Source organism: Oncorhynchus mykiss, chromosome 21 (assembly GCF_057628025.1).
Source record: "Oncorhynchus mykiss isolate SJ-2025 chromosome 21, ASM5762802v1, whole genome shotgun sequence".
Lineage (NCBI taxonomy): Eukaryota > Metazoa > Chordata > Actinopteri > Salmoniformes > Salmonidae > Oncorhynchus > Oncorhynchus mykiss.
In genome coordinates, this window is record NC_143042.1 from 13,123,133 (window position 1) to 13,148,727 (window position 25,595).

The 25,595-nt window shown below is 45.4% G+C and overlaps 1 protein-coding gene across 4 annotated transcripts in view; it reads right to left on the minus strand.

Annotated features, from left to right (window-relative positions):
* LOC110500005 (synaptotagmin-1) overlaps positions 1-25,595 on the minus strand; it is a 217,711-nt gene that overhangs the window by 112,286 nt on the left and 79,830 nt on the right. For 2 of the 4 annotated variants that reach the window (XM_036957293.2, XM_036957292.2), the window contains exons 1-2: positions 19,307-19,441; positions 17,204-17,255 (exon numbers count right to left, since the gene is read on the minus strand). The gene's annotated coding sequence lies outside the window, so the exon portion shown is untranslated. Of the gene's footprint in view, positions 1-17,203; positions 17,256-19,306; positions 19,442-25,595 lie in introns of those variants that run through there. The other 2 variants (XM_090213828.1, XM_090213825.1) reach the window with 1 other exon arrangement.

The window sequence follows — 25,595 nt, forward strand, 5'->3', positions numbered from 1 at the left end:
TGAATTCACAATATCTGAATATTTAAGACCTTGTTTTCCTTTGTCCTTTACAATATTGTGACCAGCACTCTACAATGCGGCCATTTGTACTGAATAGTATTATAGGTCCATTTGAGTGATTGTAAATATTATAGTCGTCCTTGAGCCGCAGCGACACCACATACCGAAGCTCTTTATGTGTACACACAACCACAAACACAGCTCCAACGCTGTTCAGCCTCGTCTCCTTTAAAGAACAAGAAGGTAGCTAGCGATCACATCGTCCCTAAGGTAGACCCTTATCCCTGTGACAGTGAGTGTGGCTGTGCTCCGTCCTCTATAGACACTGCCCTCTGAGCAAACAAGATTACTGTGATGAAGACGAGCTGCCGTGTTTAATCCCTGTCTCAAGGTACTTTGGGGGTGACTCACTCTCTCTGACAACGACAAAAACTTTGGAGACAGAGCGTTTAGTGGGGACGCAGCCCTCAGATACCCGCTGCAAACGCAACAACGCCCTGATCAAAAGATCCCCTGTGAGTGCAGTCGTTATCCCAAATACAAAGGCCTGTAGCTTTTTGAATTGGTCTGTGAAAATGGTTGATTGTAAGTGTTTTAATAAGATGAGGGTAGAGAGGTTAGTCATTTTCCATTGAGGGTGAAATACACCTCCACATCTGAGTTAACATAGCAAACAAAGACAAAAAAACTGTTGGAATTGCACTGGCTGGTGAAAGTTCTTCTTCTCTGCCTCCCCTCCAGCTTCCTTCACTAGGTTCATACAGTAACTGTCTGTCACAGAGAGCTCCATCTCTAACCTGCCTGTGGACCAGGATAAGCAGAGAGCAAGGGGAGGGTAGGTGGGGATGGATGGGGTCCACCAGCTGGCAGTGGAGGGGAAATTGTTCCTGGGCAGCACGACTGGCTGTTATTTCCTTATTCATCCTCCAGTGGTCCAAGCCAGGGCTCGATGGGACACAGTCATTTAACAATACAGCCCTCCTGTTTCCCATGGTCTGGCAGTCACCTGCTCATACACCGTGGGATGGCTCGGTCCGGCGCACATTTTGTCATCGCAGGTCTCTAGGTCCAGCTTAATCAGCCCCGTCCAGAGATAGGGCCTGTTAGGGCACCGATGACCATGATGGAGGTTGACAGGTGTCGTGTCTGATATACGAGTGCCATAGGAGTGAGTGAGTGAGTGAGTGAGTGAGTGAGAGAGAGAGAGAGAGAGAGAGAGAGAGAGAGAGAGAGAGAGAGAGAGAGAGAGAGAGAGAGACAGAGAGAGAGAGAGAGAGAGAGAGCGCAGTACGCCTGGCTGACAGAGGGCCATTTGAGCGTGGGCTCCTCCAAGGATGGCTGATTCCTATTTCTTCCTCTCCCCCCACTACAGTGGCCAATGCGCTCGGGGTTATCCAAGGTAAAGTGATTGTTATTCTCTCACAGGCCAGAGGCTTTCTTACAGTATCCAGGTTGCCCCCTTGGGCAGGAGAGCATGGTGGATCTCTAAGAGAGATGGATGCCACTGAGAGAGAGGGGGAAGACAAAGCAGGGAGAAAGAAGGGGGGGGGGAATATTCCCTCAGTCGTGACTGCATTGCTTCACACAAAACTTCCTCGGCCTGCTCTAACATTAGTTGTGAAACACAACTTTGAAATGCCTGGGCTTGAAGTCTGAGACAGAGATGAACAACTCTCTCTCTCATAATCATGTCCCTTTTATGGAAACTATGTAAATTATGTGCTATTATGAGTAAGGCTCCTTTAACAATTATTCTCCCCCAAGTTATCTTTGCTGGTCATTATCCATGGGTGTGGAGAGAAAAGGTCTTGGCTCGGTAGTCCAATTTCACAGTAAATTTTGTATCCATGTGACGGTACACTAGTGAAAGAACTCTGAGCGGGTATTAACCATAATGTTATTCAACGATAACACCTAATGCCTAATGTGTCAAATGCTTTCCACGTTCAATTTGTTGGAGATCACATTGGACAACCGGTGGAAAATCATTGAGGCCTCTCAGAACAAATCCATGGACCGTCGTGTCTGGGCATTGGAAAAGAGTACACGTGTGTTTGAGGGGTAAGTTAACTTGTATTGGTCTGCATAGATCTTTCCGGAGGAGAATGGGTTGTTTTATAGTTCAAGACAGGCACTCTCTGACCCAATCGGGTTTTGGAAGGATGGGTCTTCGATTGGGCTGATTTCTCTGGTGGCGTTTTCATTCGAAGGCAGGAACATAGACACACAGATGTGGTCAGGAATACAGGAGAAACAGACCAATGTTGCTCTCTAGAATAACCTGTTTACCATGGAGCTGTAATCCCAAAGCATTTTACAACAAACCTTCTGCACGTGACTAACTAACCACAGTACGCACAGGGTGTGTGTGTGTGCGTGCGTGTGTGTCTGTGTGTGTGCGTGCATGCGTGTGTGTGCGCGCATCTGTGTGTGTTTGCGCCTGGGTTCACATGTGTGTGTGTTTGCCTGCTCTCTCAGCCAAACTAAACCGATGGGAAATCATCTAGGAGGACGGAATTAACTCTATCCTGAGTTTTGGCAGTGGGGGAGCAGAGCAGCAGGTCCATAATGAACAGCTGAGACGGACAGTGAGGAGAGTCTGCTGCTGTGTGCCGGCCCTCCCCCACTCATTAAACCTCCTGGGAGTGTGCACTGTGAACTGCATGTGAGTGGTCCACTGGAGGATCCACTGCGCTCCCCTCCACAGGGCAGTGGCAGAACAGCTGCCTGTGTGCATCACGGGAACAAACCTGAAGCTGTGTGTACATACTGTGTGTAGGCTTTGTGTATGTAGTTCCATATGTGTCAAGGACAGGCGATTAAAACGGGGACATAAGGGGTCTCCATGGCGACAGTTGGGGTGGAGCCAATGGCACCTGGGGAATGCAGAGTGTGTGGTAGTTTAGTATCTGACCCCTGACTAGAAAAGAGAGACCGTTGTAACGGTTAAATCATGCATCACGATGACAGGTGTGTCGCATCAGGATCTGTCATCCATGGATGATTTGCATATCTGGATGACTACCCGAGTGAACCTTTTCCCTGTAATAGAAGAGAACAGAAGGAGACAGTGGAACCTACGTGCAGAGGGGAGACGTCTCATGGGTCTTGTTTTTAGTGCTATTTGACCTACATTCGTTTTGAGATGAACACCATTCAATGCAGTACCAACACAAGCCTGAGTTATTGAGGAAATCTACAGCTTGAACCATAACCAATTATGCAAGCCCTTACATGTCGGAGTAACAGGGTGACGCAACCTGGCTACAACAACACTGTATTAATAGCAGATGCATAGCATGCTGAGATGGTGGCCACATGAGAATACACACAGATCCAGTCTTTTGTTGCAGCTCCATCTTCTCTCTCTGCTGATTCTCTAGAGCCATTTACTTCCATGTCCCTCCATTTCAGTCTACAGGTCTCCATTTTGACTGTAATAGCCGCTGTGATTATGTTACATGGTAACAGCATTGGGATAGTTATCAAAGTGCACTTTCCTGGCACTGTCTTTCATCAGAGGCCAATTCACAATGTACCGAGGTCACAAAATGGATGCCGGCGCATTACTGTGACTTTACAAAGACCCTCGGATCACTGACCCTCTCTCTCTCTCTCTCTCTCTCTCTCTCTCTCTTTGCCTCTCTCTCCCTTTGCCTCTCTCCCCCTTTGCCTCTCTCTCTCTCTCTCTCTCTCTCTCTCTCTCTCTCTCTCTCTCTCTCTCTCTCTCTCTCTCTCTCTCTCTCTCTCTCTCTCTCTCTCTCTCTCTCTCTCTCTCTCTCTCTCTCTCTCTCTCTCTCACACACTTATCCACGGTGCCTCTTACCACTGGATGATCAAAGCTGGCCTTGTCCCTGTAAAAGCCTCTGCTCTGGGGGCCTGGGGTGGTCAATGACTCTCTCCCCTCTACCCTGGCCTCTTTGTGCACCAGGCCTAGACTTTCATGTGCTCCCTCAGTCGTCCTGTTATTACCCAGAGTGGGTGCCCCAACAGATGCCTGCATTCTCTTTTCATCTTTAAATGCAGATTAAAAGCGGTGGTGGGGGAGTACTGGCTGGATCAGGATGAAAACGCCCACTATGTTCTGTGGGGTTAAAGGAGAGACAGAGGGTACTCACAGCCAAATAGTACATGGTTAGTCAGCTGGGGTAAACAAAATGGAGATTGAGGTCAGGGTTCAGAGTGGGCCCATCTGACAGAGTAACGGGACACAGTGGTGTCAAGCTGTCACCCACTTCCAGCACCACTGCGGCAGGACATGAGTTTTTTTTCGTGCTTATCTTTGCTTTTACTCTGTGAGAAGCCCTTTACAGCTTGTTAAGAGCCTGACTAAGCTTCCAAGCCCCTGTGACAGAGTACTTAGAGGCCCACCCTTGTAAACAGTGCTGAATCTTTGGTATGGTATAACTCATAAAACTCACTCTAAACTTTGTTACTGCCATTCAACACAATTCATTGTGTATATTTATCCAAGATGGCTGCCAAACCATGTATAATGGAACCTCACTCTTAATGGTTTCAACCCATTCCAATTCCACAGGCTGCCCACTGTCTTCAGCCTTGATTATTGTGTCAGACTGTCAGCCATTGCAGTCGGGCTGACTCGGATCTACTCTCCTCTACATTCTGTGGTGCTCTGTGTGTGCTGTGTCCCTCTGCCCCGTATCTCTGAGGAGAGAGGCAGATACACAGGGGCGAGTGTGATGAGGTAACGCCAGCCTTATGGTAATCATACCGCAGCCCTCAGCGAAACTGACGACACTAAGAGGAGCTGACATTTCAATGTGCTACATCTCAATCTTCAGTGAGTGGAGGGTGACAAGAGGGTTATGCTAGCTCCCAACACATTTTTAGAACACATTCTAAAAATGGCTTATCTGCCTATGCCTGTGTTGTTGTGCGAGGTTTAATAAAAAACAACCCCAAAAGCTGATAGAGCTCAACGATGCATGCTCATCTTTCAAAATTCTCAAATCTACTGGAGACAGAATGATCTTCCATCCTTGGGAGAACTACTCTGTCTTCCTTTAGTCTCCTTGTCTTTAAAGTCTAGGCTGCTGTACTTATTCTCAGAGGTGTGAAAGCCGTGACGTGGTTATCAGAAATAACAGCACATTCTGGGGAAGCTCTGCGGTTTCTTAGCAACTCTACTGCAAACCTATTCTCCATGCAATGCTAATAGACATTCAACACTCACCTAATACAGAGTGAACGGGGCGAGTGACATCAACGAGGAGCAGAGTGTGATAAACTAGGTAGAAAATAAAAAACATTACCGATACAGGATGTAACAGAGTATATTTAAGCAATAAGGCCTGAGGGGGTGTGGTATATGGCCAACATACCATAGCTAAGGGCTGTTCCTATGTACGACGCAACGCAGAGTGCCTGGATACAGCCCTTAGCCGTGGTATATTGGCCACATACCACAAACCCCCAAGGTGCCTTATTGCTATTTTAAATCTGCCACCTTATGTTTGCCATTGCCTTGGCCAGGTCGTATTCATTGACCTGGCCAAGGCTTTCGACTCTGTCAATCACAACATTCTTATTGGCAGACTCGACAGCCTTGGATTCTCAAATGATTGCCTCGCCTGGTTTACCAACTACTTCTCTGATAGAGTTCAGTGTGTCAAATCGGAGGGCCTGTTGTCCGGACCTCTGACAGTCTCTATGGGTGTGCCACAGGGTTCAATTCTCGGGCCGACTCTCTTTTCTGTATACATCAATGATATTGCTCTTGCTGCTGGCGATTCTCTGATCCACCTCTACGCAGACGACACCATTCTGTATACTTCTGGCCCCTCCTTGGACACAGTGTTAACTAACCTCCAGACGAGATTCAATGCCATACAACTCTCTGGGGGCAATTCCAAGAAAGAAGGACAGATGCCTCGAACAACTCTGCATTGTGAACATTGACTCATTATTAGTGGTTCCACCGAACATGCAAAGGCCTGTTTAAATGAATAACCAAGACAAGCTCTTACAAGCCGACGATGGTTTCCTTCACATCTGGCACCCACTGGGTTGGTAACTGTGCCATGTCCGACATCATCGTGACCACCGCTATTGTGACTCATCGGAGAGGAAAAGGGATGGCACCGTTGTGTCTTTGTGTGGAGGGGAGGCCGAGTGCCCTGATACAATGGCTGGCTACAAAACCCCTCACTGTGAGCACAGGCCTCACTTCTGTTTATCATACCTTTTGACTCAGAGAGCGGTGCAAAATGAACACTGTTACTTTAGAGCTGAGACATTTCAGTTCCTGAATCATTTCAATAACAGAAAAAGATGCAATCTTCTTTTCAGTTTACACTCTCTTTCTCCTTAGCAGGTGTTCTGGGCTGGTTTCGGTTCCTCTCCTGCTCCACACACCTCTGCAGCGGGGAGGGGTGGAGATCCGCCCAGAAGTCGGGGGGGCGGCTGATGAAGCGACGCCGGCAGACGGCTCGCCAGTGTTTAAACACAACAAACAGACACCCAGAATTATGCTCCCATGTTCAATTTACAGCCCACTGTGAGCCAGCGCGGAATTAAATAAGCATCTGGGTGTTTTGGCTTCAGGCTGCTCTGCTGTCCGTGGGCTGAGAAATCTCTCTCCCTCTTCCTCTGTGAAGCAGGAGCTAGACCAGAGCAATGATGCAGCCCCCAGTCTGTAGAGTCTGCAGGGACCTAGTCATTCAACTCACAATCAGCAGACCTACTCCTCCTATTCCACTGTGAACAAGACTTCATTGGAGTTGGGACATTGTGTGATGGTGTGGTGCTGGTTTTTCACTGGCCTTTGACACTCATATATGGATGGATGGTGGTTATCGGAAGTTTTACAATGGCTTGGTCTAATTCTGAATGCTGATTGGTTAAAACCGCATTCCATCCGGTGTCTATTCCACAAGTTACCACCGGCTAAATCTATGACATTAAAATGTCTATTTACCCTGTTCCATCTGACTGCACAATCCGCTGTCTCATCAGCCCAGCCAGACAATTTATGAACTTGATCTCCACTATAAAAAGCATCTAGACATTATCACACATTTCTCTTAGACTAACATTTTGTTTTCACCACAGAGATTTGTATAAACTTTACTGTCTGTCTCTCAAACATTTGCAACATTGTTTCAATATTCAAATTTAATCTCCAGCTGTCGCATAGTAATAAACGTGTCGGGAGGCGGGATGAGACAGACAGACAGGCAGATTTTCTCAGCCAGTCGAAATCATGAATCAGCATAATTGTATGGATATATACACAGAAATATCAATAGAAAACAGGTAAAACTAAATGAAGTGCAGCCTTTCCAGGTTCCACTTGAAGTAATTGCTATTAGCTGTGCTGTTGGCTAGCTCCTCTGAACAACAGTGTCCTGATGAGAGAGCACATTTTCTATGCCAGCTGAAATCGTGACTTATTAGCTCATTGTTTTGGATGTATCCAAGTAAATGTCACTAGAAAACAGCTTAAATAAATGCAAACGCAGCTAATTTGTTGTTATTCTGGCTGCAATGTTTGCCGTGACTGTAAGTTAGCCGTAGTTGGCTAGCTAGCAAGCAAGAGATAAGAATTTTGTCAGCCAGTGTGGCAATGGAACATTTGAAAAAAATGACTGGGTTGCATCCATAGAAACAGAACAAAAAGACTGAACGACTGGGTCTCGTCTCTGGCAACCAAACTGATAGAACGAACGACCAGCCGGCTTGGGTATCAACCCTAGATTTGTGTCGGGACTATATCTTGGGGAAGGATGAAATAGTATAAATAAATTCAAAAAAATAACTTTTTTTATTAAAATATGTAAATCATATTTTTATATTTTGCTAACCTGTTGTATAAAAGTGATAATACCCTCGAAGCCGGTTTATAGAGGATGTATTGGCACGGCACCCTCCAAACACGGGCTTCTCTGGCATTATCACTGAAATGGTGGCTGTCATTGTGACATCACCTGGATAACCTAAAGAAGCTTTCTCTCCTCATCTCTTCTCTGGAGATAAAGGAAAGGAGAAACGAAGAGGAATTTTTTTTTGACTATTGTCAAATAGAGTTACAGTAAGTGCCTTGCTCAAGGGCAAAGATATAGATTTTTCCCCTAGTCGGCAAAGAGATTCAAACCAGCAACCTTTCAGTTACTGGCCCAACGCTCTTAACCACTAGGCTACCTTCCAACATAATGTTGCTCTCCCACTAATCTCGCTCCCAGAAACCTCCGCCCAAATGTGCACAAAACACCAGTCTCAACGTCAACAGTGAAGAGGTGACTCCGGTATGCTGGCCTTCTAGGCAGAGTTCCTCTGTCCAGTGTCTGTGTCCTTTTGCCCATCTTAATATTTTATTTGTATTGGTCAGTCTGGCTTTTTCTTTGCAATTCTGCCTAGAAGGCCAGCTTCCCGGAGTTGACTCTTCACTGTTGACGTTGAGACTGGTGTTTTGCGGGTACTATTTAATGAAGCTGCCAGTTGAGGACTTGTGAGGCGTCTGTTTCTCAAACTAGACACTCTAATGTACCTGTCCTCTTGCTCAGTTGTGCACCGGGGCCTCCCATGCCTCTTTCTATTCTGGTTAGGGCCAATTTGCACTGTTCTGTGAAGGGAGCAGTACACAGCGTTATACGAGATGTTCAGTTACTTGGCAATTTCTCGCATGGAATAGCCTTCATGTCTCAGAACAAGAATAGACTGATGAGTTTCAGAAGAAAGTTCTTTGTTTCTGGCCATTTTGAGCCTGTAATCAAACCCACAAATGCTGATGCTCCAGATACTCAACTAGTCTAAAGAAGGCCAGTTTTATTGCTTTAATCAGAACAACAGTTTTCAGCTGTGCTAACATAATTGCAAAAGGGTTTTCTAATGATGAATTAGCCTTTTAAAATAATAAACTTGGATTAGCTAACACAACGTGCCATTGGAACACAGGAGTGATGGTTGCTGGTAATGTGCCTCTGTACGCCTATGTAGATATTCCATTAAAAAATCAGCCGTTTCCAGCTACAATAGTCATTTACAACATGAACAATGTCTACACTGTATTTCTGATCAAATTGATTTTAATGGACAAAAAAACATCTTTCAAAAACAAGGACATTTCTAAGTGACCCCAAACTTTTGAATGGTAGTATATTTTTTGTGAATAATATATATATTTAAAAAATAAATAATAATTTGCTGCCTCTTGGCCCCCCCACGGGCCTGGGCCCAGGAGTTTCAGGCCCGGTAAACCCCTACAGAATATTAATCTGGCCCTGCCTGGAGATGGGTTTACTCTCCCACATACTCATGTGACTAACAGCGCCCAAATGTATAATGTGTTCCTAAAAACACAAAAGTAGATTCAACCTTCATTCTGAGAGAATGGATATGGAGCTGTATCCCAAAGGAGCCCAAGAAAGCATATTAAACATAGAACATTATATTCATGTGTGAAAAAACACTTAAAGGACTACCTCTTAAAACCACTACGGACTCAATTAGCCTAGCAGGCTCTAACAGAGGCAGAGTGAGATTAAGTTATGGAGGTTTATTTTGTGCAGTGAGTTGCATATGAAATTGGCAACACACCATCACACCGTTTGAAAACCCATAGCTGTGTCAGAGGTTAAAAGCATTGTTTCACCGTCACCTACAGCAAGTTCTGATTAGCTATGTCGATCCATCCAAGAGTTGGCCCCTGAGCTCTTTGCTGATTGGACAGTCTGAAGTGGAAGAGGCATTATCACTGTGATTGAGTGTGTTTAAATATTTCCCAGACAGATTAAGTTTGCTAAACACACAATTCAGCGTAATTAACCAAGCCATCAGCGAGTGTCGTCATGAGTCTAAAGTAGCTGCGCTGTGGTGGCTTAAATCAGGACGCCCATTAGGGTTACCCGTTTAAAGCCCCTTGCAGGCCGAGATTAAGGAAGTCAAATGTTTGCTTACTTGAACTTTGGACAAGACTTTGAAAATACAGAGAAGTAAAAGCACACTCTCCTGAATCATGACGATAATGAAAGAAATGAGAGAGGGAATGAGGAAAGGAGGCAATTCCAAGATAGCAACCAGTATTTTGCCAGAATAAATCAATCTTAGACTCCAAACGGTGACATTTAGGCTCAATGGGCTGTTTTGACTGAGGACCTCTCTTCGGGCTTGTTATCATCGCTATTGATTTCCTGGAGAGGAGGGAGAGAATGAATGGAGGAGGCCATTATTCCACACAGGACGAGAGGGATAAGAAAGAGAAAAGAAGAAAGTCCCAGACAGACGTTGTGTATCTGACAGTGTTGTGGAGATGTGGAACTTTGGTAAAAACATCCATACATTTCACTCATACACTATCACCGTTTTATTCCCCCGGTAGTGAATATGGACCCACTTGTAGTCAGTGGGCCAAATCCTGGGGAGAAAACACCACAACACTCCCTGAAAAGCGTGGAAAGAGGGACTAAGGCTGCATATCCCCCTGCCACACACACACACAGAAAGATTTCCCCATCCCACAAATAGAGCTATTTCAACCTCACTCCTAATGTGACCTATAACATTTTCAACAAACCAAATGTTACTTAGCATTGGTAGATCTACGGAGCTGCTTTGGGCACAACGAGGCATCCGGATGAATCACCGCTGGCTGATGACAGAACAGTTTAAGAAACCTGCCCCAGATATTTGACGTAGTTCTCACTTAGTGATCCCACTAATACGATCCTCAATTTGATCCCTCTGATAGGATCCTCAGTGGCATTTTTTTCTCTTCATTGAAGTCGTTGGAGGTATCATGTGAAGGTGGTAGCTCTTTACCTACACTGAGTAATGGAGGTCAACACAGAGGGCAGAGTCTATCAATGCGAGTTGACATGAGAGAGTTCAGCAATAAGTAAGACATTTGAGAGAAGACATGCTGTGACAGTGGTATCTGCAGGTAAATCATAACACAATTCCAATATCTGACATCCAGGGCAGAAATTTTGGAGAATTCCACTGACCGTAAAACATTCAGCAGAAGACCTTGCGGTTGAGCACGAAGATGCCCTGATTTTACTGGCCACACCTTTGAAGTGAGTCTCTCCCGCTGAGGAAAGAGTGGACACATGAAGCCTGCCCAGAAACATGAAAAGGAATCCATCTTGGAGATGTGTTGGGTTCTCCTGTGAGAAGTTCAGCTTCAGACACTGAGAACACTTTGGATGGTTCAGGGAGTTCCTCAAAACAACATAGCCTCTGAATCTGACATGGTTCCATTGGTCTTAGGGTACATAAATACAGTGCCTTGCGAAAGTATTCGGCCCCCTTGAACTTTGCGACCTTTTGCCACATTTCAGGCTTCAAACATAAAGATATAAAACTGTATTTTTTTGTGAAGAATCAACAACAAGTGGGACACAATCATGAAGTGGAACGACATTTATTGGATATTTCAAGCTTTTTTAACAAATCAAAAACTGAAAAATTGGGCGTGCAAAATTATTCAGCCCCCTTAAGTTAATACTTTGTAGCGCCACCTTTTGATGCAATTACAGCCTTAAGTCGCTTGGGGTATGTCTCTATCAGTTTTGCACATCGAGAGACTGAAATTTTTTCCCATTCCTCTTTGCAAAACAGCTCGAGCTCAGTGAGGTTGGATGGAGAGCATTTGTGAACAGCAGTTTTCAGTTCTTTCCACAGATTCTCGATTGGATTCAGGTCTGGACTTTGACTTGGCCATTCTAACACCTGGATATGTTTATTTTTGAACCATTCCATTGTAGATTTTGCTTTATGTTTTGGATCATTGTCTTGTTGGAAGACAAATCTCCGTCACAGTCTCAGGTCTTTTGCAGACTCCATCAGGTTTTCTTCCAGAATGGTCCTGTATTTGGCTCCATCCATCTTCCCATCAATTTTAACCATTTCCCTGTCCCTGCTGAAGAAAAGCAGGCCCAAACCATGATGCTGCCACCACCATGTTTGACAGTGGGGATGGTGTGTTCAGGCTGATGAGCTGTGTTGCTTTTACGCCAAACATAACGTTTTGCATTGTTGCCAAAAAGTTCAATTTTGGTTTCATCTGACCAGAGCACCTTCTTCCACATGTTTGGTGTGTCTCCCAGGTGGCTTGTGGCAAACTTTAAACAACACTTTTTATGGATATCTTTAAGAAATGGCTTTCTTCTTGCCACTCTTCCATAAAGGCCAGATTTGTGCAATATACGACTGATTGTTGTCCTATGGACAGAGTCTCAAACCTCAGCTGTAGATCTTTGCAGTTCATCCAGAGTGATCATGGGCCTCTTGGCTGCATCTCTGATCAGTCTTCTCCTTGTATGAGCTGAAAGTTTAGAGGGACGGCCAGGTCTTGGTAGATTTGCAGTGGTCTGATACTCCTTCCATTTCAATATTATCGCTTGCACAGTGCTCCTTGGGATGTTTAAAGCTTGGGAAATCTTTTTGTATCCAAATCCGGCTTTCACAACAGTATCTCGGACCTGCCTGGTGTGTTCCTTGTTCTTCATGATGCTCTCTGCGCTTTTAACGGACCTCTGAGACTATCACAGTGCAGGTGCATTTATACGGAGACTTGATTACACACAGGTGGATTGTATTTATCATCATTAGTCATTTAGGTCAACATTGGATCATTCAGAGATCCTCACTGAACTTCTGGAGAGAGTTTGCTGCACTGAAAGTAAAGGGGCTGAATAATTTTGTACGCCCAATTTTTCAGTTTTTGATTTGTTAAAAACGTTTTAAATATCCAATAAATGTCGTTCCACTTCATGATTGTGTCCCATTTGTTATAGATTCTTCACAAAAAAATACAGGTTTATATCTTTATGTTTGAAGCCTGAAATGTGGCAAACGGTCGCAAAGTTCAAGGGGGCTGAATACTTTCGCAAGGCACTGTACCTACAATGCAGTGGTCACCTGACCTCGGTTGATAAAGAATATACTGTACTCCTCTGTAACAAGGCTAATGAGTCAGAAACATGTCCTGGACAGCTTAGACGATATTCTCAAGGAACACACTTTTCTCACGGGACATTCGCAGTCTTCATCTCTGCATTTTTCAGATCTCCTCCAGCCACTTGGTGACCGCAATGTGTCCGAGACGCGTTGGCTCACAGAGGACACGGCGAACGCCATGGGAAGTGGAGCATTCTGGAAAATACCAACCTCGCAGCTATTTTGAACACATTGATGTTGCTTTTTACCCATCAGCGTTGTCCTGAGCTTCACCGGAGGGTGCTTTCACTGCTCAAGAAGCTGTGCTGACAGAAACATGCCCGTCAGCCCACTGGTTACTGAGCACGGTGTGCTAGCCAGAAGAAGAGGCCACACAGCCAACAGCATCACAGCCCAACCCCCAGTGTAGTGCACACGTATCTGAAAAACCCAGTACATTCAACATGCTGCTGCTAATGAACGTGGATAGAAATACAAAATAAATGGATGAACACTTAGGATGAAACAAGGAAGAAGCCGGAGAGAAAAGCTAAATGGGCTGATCCTTCATTGCTACTATGAAATAAAAGGCTTACGCCATTAGACCTCTTATAGTTCCACAATCCTGGTGTGCACCCTGACCAGGCCAGTGGAGATGCAGGCTTTAGTAATGATTTGATGTGATTAGTCGGTTCTCATTAAGCAGCGTAGCAGCGCTCTGGGTCTAACTCCCTGACAGATTGGCTTAAGGTCCACCAGGGCTAATGCCATACATGCCTTTCTCACTCGTCAGTCACTGACCTCAGTGCGTCCACATCATTGCGTGACCTTGCAACATTTAGACATTGCTTAATGCTGACAAGTGTCGTCGTTCACCATGTTTTGCATTTGCATCTTGTTCAGTCATCCATTTTGCTGAGGCAACGTAATGCTCCTTGGGATGAAGGTTGAGGAGAGAAGTTGACTTTGAAACCTACACCGAGATAAAGAATGACTGAAGAATTTGAATTGCCAAAGTTAAACTGATTATCAAATGAACTGCTAATGTTCTACTCTGTTTGATTAAAAGCTGTACGGCCCTATTCTCAGTGAAACAGTATCCACGCAAGACCTCATTTCAAAGCGAGCCCTCAATTTCCCTGTAATTTCCTCAAAGGGGCAACATTAGGTATTAAATTACGTCCCCACAATGGTAACCTGGATACATCCACACTCTGTTATTAAAGAACAATCACAGAGTTTGCATGGTGCAGAAACCGAGGACAAAGAATGAGATGTGAATTCCGTTTGCTGTCACCCCGGCCCTGTCTGAGGAGCGGGACCCAGCGGCTGATTAAACGAATTAGGGAGGAAATGAAATAGTATAATGCCTGAGATTCAAAGACGAACATGGAGCATAGCCTGTCCCGTTAGATAAGGGAATGCAGGTGAATACTAACCTTGTCTGAGAAAAAAGAGGAGCTCATTTTGGTTGCTGTAATACCCTGGCCAAAGAGGGAGAGAGAACTATGTCTAAAATGGGTCTGGTCTGAAAGCCCACTCTGAGAGACCTTAATGCACTCTGGCGGGGGAAGTAGTCAGTCTGGTTATAGACAGCTAGGGTGATGAATACACCCTGTAAAACATCCCCATAAAACCTCCTTACACCCCATCCTCACAGCTCCTCATGTCAATTACTACACTCTGTGAACCAACGTTTTTCTGTCGACTTTATAATTAAGCAATAAGGCCCGGGGGAGTGTGGTATATGGCCAATATACCATGGCTAAGGGCTGCTCTAAAGCACGATGCAATGTGGAGTGCCTGGATACAGCTCTTAGCCGTGATACATTGGCCATATACCACAAACCCCTGAGGTGCCTTATTGCTATTATAAACGGGTTACCAACGTAATTAGAGCAGTAAATATATATATTTTGTCATACCCGTGGTGTTCGGTCTGATCTACCACGGCTGTCAACCAGCATTCAGGGCTCGAACCACCCAGTTTATAATTGTCTCTAATCACTGTGCTATATTGACTCCAAAACAATACTATGATGCTCAAGAGTGAATTCAAAGTTGTTTGTATCAATCTGTGTGACCGTGAATGTTTTCTGTTGCATGTCTATCTGTTTTGCATTAAATGAAGGGGCTCCATCTTGCAGCACTTATCTCCATCCCACTCACTTCTCTCTCCCTGGGAGATATGACTGACTGAGCACTGAGTGAATGAGATGGTTGTCAGCCTCTCCAAGCAGCTGAGAGCTGAGAGCAAGATGACATCCACCAGCAGATTGATGACTCTCAGTGAGCCGGTAAACTGTAAAGTTATTACCAAGTATCAGAGGAAAACACTAAATCATAAGTGTTCCCTGGTTCAACTCGTCACCTGGCTCAAACCCAATACATCATGGCTTTGTTGCAAATCTGTGATTGTGACAATATCTTATACTGATACCATTTAGCATCTATGTGGGCGCACGCTCTCTAAACTCTGTCATCACACTAAAGTGGGAGACTGGGTCGAGGCAGGTGATGGGAGAGGCAGGTGATGGGAACCCTCAAAGGGCTTCCCCAGATAGAGGGTGAGATTGTCAGAATCAGGCCAGGATCAGTGTTGTGGAACAGGGCCAGGCTACTGCCACAAAGCTCAAAGCCTATGGAAGGTGTTATGAGACACTGACTCACTGACAGGCTCGACCTTGGTGGTGAGAGAGCCTATAAACCTGCTACTGTCCTCCCATCAGATCTGGCCCATCTCCCACAACAACATATCAGGTGTGAATATGCACTTAATGCCAGGAAACACTGTCCGGATTACGTATGTCCTGGATCTAAATGGATTAAGGGGGTGTGATTGTTGCCAGTACACCCCTGTCCCTGCCTCAAAGGTGGGGAGGCTATGTGGAGAAGAGGAGGGACTCACTTGGAAAAGAGTAAACACAAGGACGGCAACAAGGAGACTTGTCTTACTATAATGACAGACCATCATGACAAGGTGGGATTATGTCCCGATCATAAAATATGGGTGGTGGTTAATATGCCTGCTAATAGGATGAGGCTGGGAGATCCGGCGATGGGGATCAGGATGGTGGTGGCGGGGGGGGGGGGGAGACGTATTGGGACACACGCAGTTCATCAATCACAGGTGACAGTTGGGACAGATGCAGGGAGCTCCATTCACCACAGGAGACAACTTGGTGCTCCATCATGTAAAATGAGGCAGCGTTAATTACTCGTCTATACTGTAACTGCCTGTCCTTCCAAACCAGCCACCAGCAAAAACAAGCAAACATACATACTATACTGTAAAGACGAGGGCCATATGTGTCAAGCGTAAGAGTGCTTATCTCGGATCAGCTTCCCCTGTTCATGTAATCATATTCATTGTGATCTAAAAGATAAAACTGATCCTAAATCAGGACTTGTGGAGAGAAAATGTCATGTTTCACTGCCATCTATTGGTAATTCGACACACACTACAGATCCCTTACAGAACATTCTCCTCTGGAGTGTGGCTCTATTCTATTGCCTCTCTAGTTCTTCTTGATCACAGATGACTCCACTCCATTGGATTATCATACAGTCTTCAGAGCCACTGACTTGGGGGCCATGTTGTAGCCTCGGTGGTGAATATTTGATTCTCCAGCCAAGAGATCTCATTAGAGCAGGCAGCAGGACAATGTCTGCATCCCAAACGAGACCAGAGGACATCAGGCATTCTGGTTCCCTGGTCAATTCACTAACTTGATACGGTAGGTTGAGTGACAGTATGTACGTCAGCTGCTTTTAAAATGTTTCAATAAGATGTCCCATGGAGTAACTCACTGTGTGTGTACTGCTCAGGCGCTATAGGCTAAATGCATGTAGATACAGTAAGAGCATATAAGCCACATGTTTGCATAAATCTCCCATTGACATCAACTTGTGATTCACGCAAAAGGTCGAGCAACATGTGGTATTCCTAAATCGGGGAATTGCAGTGGAGTTACTAAATATAATAATAAGAACAATAATTATGATTATTAAGAGTACAGATGATTGTATGATACAATATATAAAGGCTTTTGAGAAAAACTACTTTGTTGAGTAGGCCACTGTGATCTGTATTTATCTGTCCTCTTACGTTTGATAAGAGAGATGAAAATCGAATGAATCTAAGGTTATTTGTTGATCTTAAAATCGAAATTGACAGATTGGAAGGTTGTTTCATTAGATTTGGGATGGGATGGGATGGCCAGAAATATACACCACTGCAAGCACAACACAATTTGTGAAATGTTATATGTTGATTCAAGGAAAAATGTAATGAAACACTTACAACGTCTTCAGTCTGTGTAGATTCCTTTTTGTTCTTCCTTTGGCTGGTTTCACTGCAAAAGAGACAGACAGTGGTATTAGATCTGGCATGCGTGTCCAAACACATTCAATATAAAGGCAGAACTGCCTAGGGCCATCCAAGAGAACGAGACGAGGGTCAGCAGAGAGCAGCAGTCACAGAGAAGAGAGAGAGAGAATCACACTGTACAAGAGTGAAAGTAGGCCAAGGCAACATAAAACAAACCTATGGTTCAGTGAACTCGACCATGACTATAAGTGTGTTTTCTCACAAAAGAAGAAGGCTCCCTCTTGCCTGAATAGGAGCTTCTGCTTCAAGTCTAATGCTGTATAGCGTGAAGTAGGTGAGCATGTGTCACGTCCTGACCTTAGTTCCTTTTTTATGTCTCTATTTTGGTTTGGTCAGGGCGTGAGTCGGGGTGGGCATTCTATGTTTTTCATTTCTATGTTTTGTTTGGTGTGTTGTATTTCTATGTGTTTGGCCTGGTATGGTTCCCAATCAGAGGCAGCTGTCAATCGTTGTCTCTGATTGAGAACCATACGTAGGTAGCCTGTTCCCACCTGTGTTTGTGGGTAGTTGTTTTCTGTTTTTGGATTCTGTACCAGACAGAACTGTTTCGTTCATTCGCTTTTGTTGTTTTTCCATTCAGTGTTCAATTCATAATAACAGATGAACACGTACCATGCTGCACCTTGGTCCTCACCTTCTTCAACCCACGACAGCCGCTACAGCATGGTAAAACAGCAATGTGAACAGAAACTAGTCCAGAGAAGGATCGTATTGACAGCAGACGAACCTAGACTCCCAGTAGCCCTCATAACAGTTACCTTAATATGAACATTTGGATCATTATGTTTTGAATAACAGTTTTGCTATAGCCCAAATGCATGAGTTTTACATTGAGCCAATATGTTACCCGTTAATTAACATACTGGGGTACCACGTCAGATCTGAAAAGGGAAGATTAAATTATTATTATCTGAATGACCAAATAAGGACCTGTGCGTAGAAGTGCACACAAATTAAAAGTGAGAAAGAAGTAGGTTTGTACTCCAGAGAGGCTTGGTAATAGAAATGGATTATGGTAATTAAGAAAAGCTTGATAGTTGGAGGTTGCTGATGCCGACACACAAACCTACAGAGAGAAGCATGTTGACCTGTAGAGCACGGATCATCAACTAGATTCAGCTGCGGGACGATTTTTTTATTGGATGGTCAAGGGGACAGAACATAATTAATTTGTCAATTGACCGCAAGAAGCCCAGAACAGACATATTTTACTAAAACATAATACGTATAAACATTTGTATAGATCACATATTTTTATTATGCGTGGGAATACTGTGGAACAGATTTCCAAAATTCAAATCACTTGGAGCTGATTTGCTCGTCAAATAAAATCGGCAGTTGGGGACCCTGCCGTAGAGTACATATGGCATAGACTATGCATGCCTCTATTTGCAACCATAAGCTATGATCAAGGAAATCCACTAAATGTAAAAGAAACCATCATCACTGTTTCAAACTTTGTGTTAAGGCTTCTAAACACAAGATACATTCGAATGTAAATATCTCTAAACAACGCAATATTTAGAAAGCGAACCAAGGTAACAAGCGCGATTTCATTGTTCTTACTACGGAACAGGGCAGGCTATCATTTTTTTATCTAAAGAATTGTCAGATTGTTGCCAAAAAAACGAACAACTAATTCGCTCAAATTGACTTTCTATTTGGTTAAATAACCCTGTTCAGCACCAACCAACTTCCAATAAGAGATTGGCTCATTGCCAAGTCAATCAAAGATGCTTCCTTTACAGAAAAAAACTTATTCTGTCTCGAAAACGAAGTATATTTCATGTTGTGTGCTACTGACAATGTACGAATGTATAGTATTTTTATGTATATGCAATAATCGCTCTACCCATGAACAAAATAACACTCCTAGATCAAGCGGCTACACACAGCAACGTGCTAGACAAATAAGCACGTTTCCTTCCAAATGAATGGGCAAAATATCTATTTAATTTTCTCACGATGTTGCTATATTTTGTTTCAACTAACACATCAAAAGGATGAGCTACTCACCTACTAAATCCACGGATGCAACTGATAATCGCATCCAGCCACAATATCCATAGACTAGTGTAGTGACTATGCCCACGTCTGGCAACAGACTGCCGAATAGTATTCAACCAATGATCATGTGCTTCTCTTTCTCCCTCTCCATGTGAATCGTGTAATTGCACTCGTCATGTGGTAGCCTATATGGTATGACTCCTATTACTGTATCTTAATGAACAAAAGTAAGTTGTTTGTATGTTTTAAGAGGTAGCCCAGTAAAGGTAGCCTCTCCCGATTTGTTTACATCGTTTTTCACGACAACTAGGCTGTATGCTTATCCGAACTTACTTATCTGTACTTATCTGAATTCAGCACCATGGACAGCGACATGGTGTTTCAGGGCGTGAACAGCTAATTTTACATGGAAATACACTCCCATGTCTGTAACTGGACTTAAATGTGGAGAAGAAGTGAGATTAACACGTGTATATGTTAGGGTATGTTATGAAAAATAGAACGGTTTCTCCTTTGTTTTACTGGCCTGTCAATCTGACAGAAAGTGGAGTTGAAAAGATGGTGTCTTGTAAGGATCCTGTCAGACTAAAGTTCCTCTCCCTACTCCTTCATCTTACTATTGAATTATGCAAAAGGTACATCATCTTGCCCTAGATTTACCACGTGGCAGTTGCAAAAACAAGTTGACAGTTTTGAAAAGTTGACACATTTCCATTTTAGTCATGTATTGCTTTTTTAAGAGTCTGTAAAATGTACATATTTAGGAGCTCTGAATATTTTCAAGTGGCATTTAAAGTCATTGTAGATGCACACGAATATGCATACACTGAGACAAGAGAACTACCTTATAAAGGCTTTATAGAGCATTCATAAGGTCTTCATATGCCTTACACATGCTTCTCAAATCATATATAAGCAACATCATACGTCATGATGGGTTATATAATAGACAGCACTGATTTAAACAAAAACCTTCCCAGCGTGATGTGTCACAGATGACTTGATCAAACAAGCTTGGCTCTGTGGAAGATCCCATTTGTGCCATGACTTGGCTGAGTCAACAATGCTGTTGGAAATAGAGTTGTAACTGTGCCACTGTGGTTCTGCTTGTACTCTCAAAATGCACCTTGCCCACGGCCTTCAACCAGAAGCTGTACAGGATATCACATCTATTAGCCAATAAATCCAGTTTAGCTTCTGTCAGACCTATAACTTATTTTACTGGAGTTGTTTTTAAATTGGATGTGGATTGATGAAAGACAAACAATGATCAGTGAATTGAAGAAAAGGTCATTCAACCATAGAGATCCTGTTCATGACAAAATGTATGACATCACTAATGACCTCATACTTGTTTCCATCTTTGTACTTCTTTCAAATTTGGCAACAGCACTAATGGCGCCCGGGTGTGATTGAATTGCCCAAGGCTGTGCGTGATAGCAAACAACCTTTGTGATTAATTTGGGTTCTGGTTTTGGAAAGCATTGACGACAACGTACTTCCACTTAAGAGGCCCCTCTCCTCTCCATCCTGTTCCTGTGGAGGTGACATTTTCCTTTCACAGCCTAGTGATGATGCACTCACATGACTCAAACTCCAGTGAGTGATAACTAAGAGCTGTCATTACACTCCTTATTCAGTAAGTGATGGATAAAGCCACTGATAGCTGAAGGGACAGCATTGTAGCATCTTACTGAAGGCATTTTACTGGGCTTTACTTCACAATGTTGACATAGAGGTGATCCTATTCATTTAGAAGTTCTGACAGATTCGGAGCCATAAAAATGGACAGATGGGAGGCTTTTTAAAAGAACATTACCTTTCTACCCCTTTGTCGTTTGGTTGTTTTTCACAAAATCCATTTTTTCTCCCTTAATGGCATGGTTGCAGCCAGAACATTATTCCATTTGGCTCGGTTTAGCACTCAGTGCATCAAAATGGAACACAGTTATATTGCAAAGTTGACGACCGCTACATATTCTTATAACGATACCACCTTCTTAGATACTAACATAAAATGCATTTAATTATTTTCAAAACTTCACTCAGTCCTAAACATGTAAGTCACATCCATTCCCATTTCAGGGTGGGCGCGAGTGATCCGTGCCAGAACAAAAGGACACAGAAATTGACATTGTGGGTTCATTTGCAGGAGGCAGATGGCACACAATGAAGCACACACAAAGCAACAAAATGGATTCCAGCCACTCAACCAGGTTCAGATGATAACAACAACCAGGGCTGCCACGGATTACAGAGAGGAATAGAAATCAACCAGATGTCAATAAACAGATCTCGAAGCATTCACTCAGGCTCTATGGCACCACTCACGCTGCTCGTTCTCTCTGTGTTTCAAAGAGAAAAGACCTCCATGCATAAACCATGAGCATCATCCTCGTCGGTGAAGAAACACAATGACCCACCGACGGTGTGGGAAGGAGTGGGGGGGGGGGGGGGGGGTTGCGGGTAATTCATGAGAGAATAATGATCCCAGGAACTCAGTACGGCCCCTTGTTGTTTAGGGTGATGAGGCAGCCCAACTGGCCCCCGTGGACCCGAAGCAGAAGACCACTCTCCTCTACCTGAAGGAAAGAATTGGCATCCTTTCCTGTGGGATTCCATTGAGCACAACAAACACTTGACGAGAAACAGGCTGTGAGGGGTAACCATCCTCAAATAGTTGTTTGTTACCTTTGGTAGAGGGTGTCAAGCGATTAGATTTGGGCTTCAACAGAAATGGGGCTCTTTGATCATCCGGGTGTGCAGAAGTTGAACTCGGTCGATCATTGTGGCTGTGGTTGTTCTTAGGCTGACTAATGCCACCAGGGAAAGGCCATGTGTCTCATTACACATTGTCACTGGTCATACTTCTGACATAGCTGGGGCTTATGGACAGAAATCTCCTCTAATTGGCTGTCCATGGTGTGTGGATGAGTGTGGAAGGGTGGAAACATGGCATCTAACAGGACAGAGACCTGGCACATCTTCAAGCTTCTTTTGTATCTCACTGACAGCACCTTCTCTTTAGACAGGGGTGTCTAGGGGTGATTAACATTTGAAACAGATTCCAACAATCTCAGAAACCCCCTTAATATTCACTTTACTGAACTTTTAAAACAAGTTTCTCCTCCTTAGAACTTCCTCAAGTACTGCCACTTGAATGATTAAGTAGACTACCAAGGTGGAATACCAATTTTCCTCAAAAAAAAAAAGTCTCTGTTTCCATGTAGATGAAGGGCAAAAAAAACATTTCTTGAGTCATAATTCTATATGGCTGAGAATAAATAGCACAGGGTGTCCATTCTGCTCCAGGAGACTGAGATGTAAATAGCCCTTAATTAGCCAATTATATTTGGGAGTGGCCAGCAGTAGGGCTTTGAGTGTCGTCACCGCCTTTCCTCCACTAAAAATTTATTTCATGAGAGATTAGACAAATCAATCTCCGGCATAGGAGAAAATAACGGGCTGGGAAATAAACATGAGGTTGCTCGCTCTCCCCCTTGGAGGCTGCCCATAGTTAGTTATCGTCCCAGAATAGAGCTCAAATGCTCAGGGAGATTAGCTTCATTGGCATTCACTGACTCTTTGCTTTTCCAAATAAGGACCTGGCTAAGCAGAGCACAAGATATGGCTCATTTGAGGGTGTCAAGTCAGGTCTAAAAATAGCTGTCCTATCAGTGTGTGTGTGTGTGTGTGTGTGTGTGTCACGGTTGTCGTAAGAACTGGACCAAGGCGCAGCGTACGTAGAGTTCCACATCTTTATTATAATGTGAAACTTAAGCAAAACAAAAACAATAAACGAACAACGAAACATGACTATGTGGTGCACATGCACAAACAAAAAATAATATCCCACAAACACAGGTGGGAAAAATAGCTACTTAAATATGATCCCCAATAAGAGGCAACGATTACCAGCTGCCTCTAACTGGGAACCAAACCAAAACACCAACATAGACATTTTAAACTAGAACACCCCCTTGTCACACCTTGACCTACTACACCATAGAGAAACAAGGGCTCTCTATGGTCAGGGCGTGACAGCGTGTGTGTGTGTGTGTGTGATTTCTGGGGACCATGCAACATCTTCCCCAATGGCCTATCCGTTTTAACGTTTTAAAGGTGCTTTACCCCCTCAAATGCAAAACAGTGGTGTTGATCCACAGCTGAGGGCTATACACTTCACAGTGGAGGATTGTTCTTTCATTGCATGTTGCATTTTGATATTTTCAAAGCACAGCTTAGATTTTGCCACCTCTGTGGAACAGCACTATGTAATTCACTATAGAGCCAACTGGATGACAAACTCGACACGAACAACAACAGAAGCTCTTCAATAGTTTTGGTTTCAGTTGGGGGGAGCAATAGACTAACAGCATGATTGTGCTGAGGGAGGGTCATTAGCAAGTCTGTCACCCCCTAGTAGAAGAGACCTCTTTCATTTAGGGAATTAATGGGCCTTCCTCAGTTTCATCAGTAATCTACTGGTGCTTAGTTATCTAATGGAGTCAGAGGTTCCTCAGATGATCGGCTCAATTATCAGCCATTTGCATTCCCCTCACAACCCCCAGCCCAAATCCTAATCGACAAGGGGTCTCTAATCTACTACAGATGCAATGTGCATGGAATTGATTGGAAATGGAGGCCATTTACAAACATAACATCAATTGGGAAACACATTTTAACATTTAAACAGCAGAAGTCCCCAGGCCTGACTCCCCACTCATCAGGCCTGCCTCCCCACTCATCAGGCCTGCCTCCCCACTCATCAGGCCTGCCTCCCCACTCCTCAGGCCTGCCTCCCCACTCCTCAGGCCTGCCTCCCCACTCCTCAGGCCTGCCTCCCCACTCCTCAGGCCTGCCTCCCCACGCCCCAGGCATGCCTCCCCACTCCTCTGGCCTGCCTCCCCACTCCTCAGGCCTGCCTCCCCACTCCTCAGGCCTGCCTCCCCACTCCTCAGGCCTGCCTCCCCACTCCTCAGGCCTGCCTCCCCACTCCTCAGGCCTGCCTCCCCACTCCTCTGGCCTGCCTCCCCACTCCTCTGGCCTGCCTCCCCACTCCTCTGGCCTGCCTCCCCACTCCTCAGGCCTGCCTCCCCACTCCTCAGGCCTGCCTCCCCACTCCTCAGGCCTGCCTCCCTACGCCCCAGGCATGCCTCCCCACTCCTCTGGCCTGCCTCCCCACTCCTCAGGCCTGCCTCCCCACTCCCCAGGCCTGCCTCCCCACTCCCCAGGCCTGCCTCCCCACTCCTCAGGCCTGCCTCCCCACTCCTCAGGCCTGCCTCCCCACTCCTCAGGCCTGCCTCCCCACTCCTCAGGCCTGCCTCCCTACGCCCCAGGCCTGCCTCCCCACTCCTCTGGCCTGCCTCCCCACTCCTCTGGCCTGCCTCCCCACTCCTCAGGCCTGCCTCCCTACTCCTCAGGCCTGCCTCCCCACTCCTCTGGCCTGCCTCCCCACTCCCCAGGCCTGCCTCCCCACTCCCCAGGCCTGCCTCCCCACTCCTCAGGCCTGCCTCCCCACTCCCCAGACCTGCCTCCCCACTCCTCAGGCCTGCCTCCCCACTCCTCAGGCCTGCCTCCCCACTCCCCAGGCCTGCCTCCCCACTCCCCAAGCCTGCCTCCCCACTCCTCAGGCCTGCCTCCCCACTCCTCAGGCCTGCCTCCCCACTCCCCAGGCCTGCCTCCCCACTCCCCAGGCCTGCCTCCCCACTCCCCAGGCCTGCCTCCCCACTCCTCAGGCCTGCCTCCCCACTCCTCAGGCCTGCCTCCCCACTCCTCAGGCCTGCCTCCCCACTCCTCAGGCCTGCCTCCCCACTCCCCAGGCCTGCCTCCCCACTCCTCAGGCCTGCCTCCCCACTCCTCAGGCCTGCCTCCTCAGGCCTTCCTCCCCACTCCCCAGGCCTGCCTCCCCACTCCACAGGCCTGCCTCCCCACTCCTCACGCCTGCCTCCCCACTCCTCAGGCCTGCCTCCCCACTCCTCAGGCCTGCTTCCCCACTCCCCAGGCCTGCCTCCCCACTCCCCAGGCCTGCCTCTCCACTTGCAGACAGAAGGCATTTAGAAGTCAATACTGCCTAAATGTAACAAGCAGCAGTTAGTTTGACCTACACACTTGGTTTCTCACTGGAACCAGAAATCAAGAGAGAGAAAATGACTCTGGGCATGATGGGATTCTGTAATGGCCGTCGGGGGAGAGAGTGTTCCCTGACGCAAGGCCAAGCCAATCAGACGATGCCCGCAGGGTGCCATGATTGGCTGGATCAGAGTTTGGTATTTACGCTTGACACATACAGCACCTT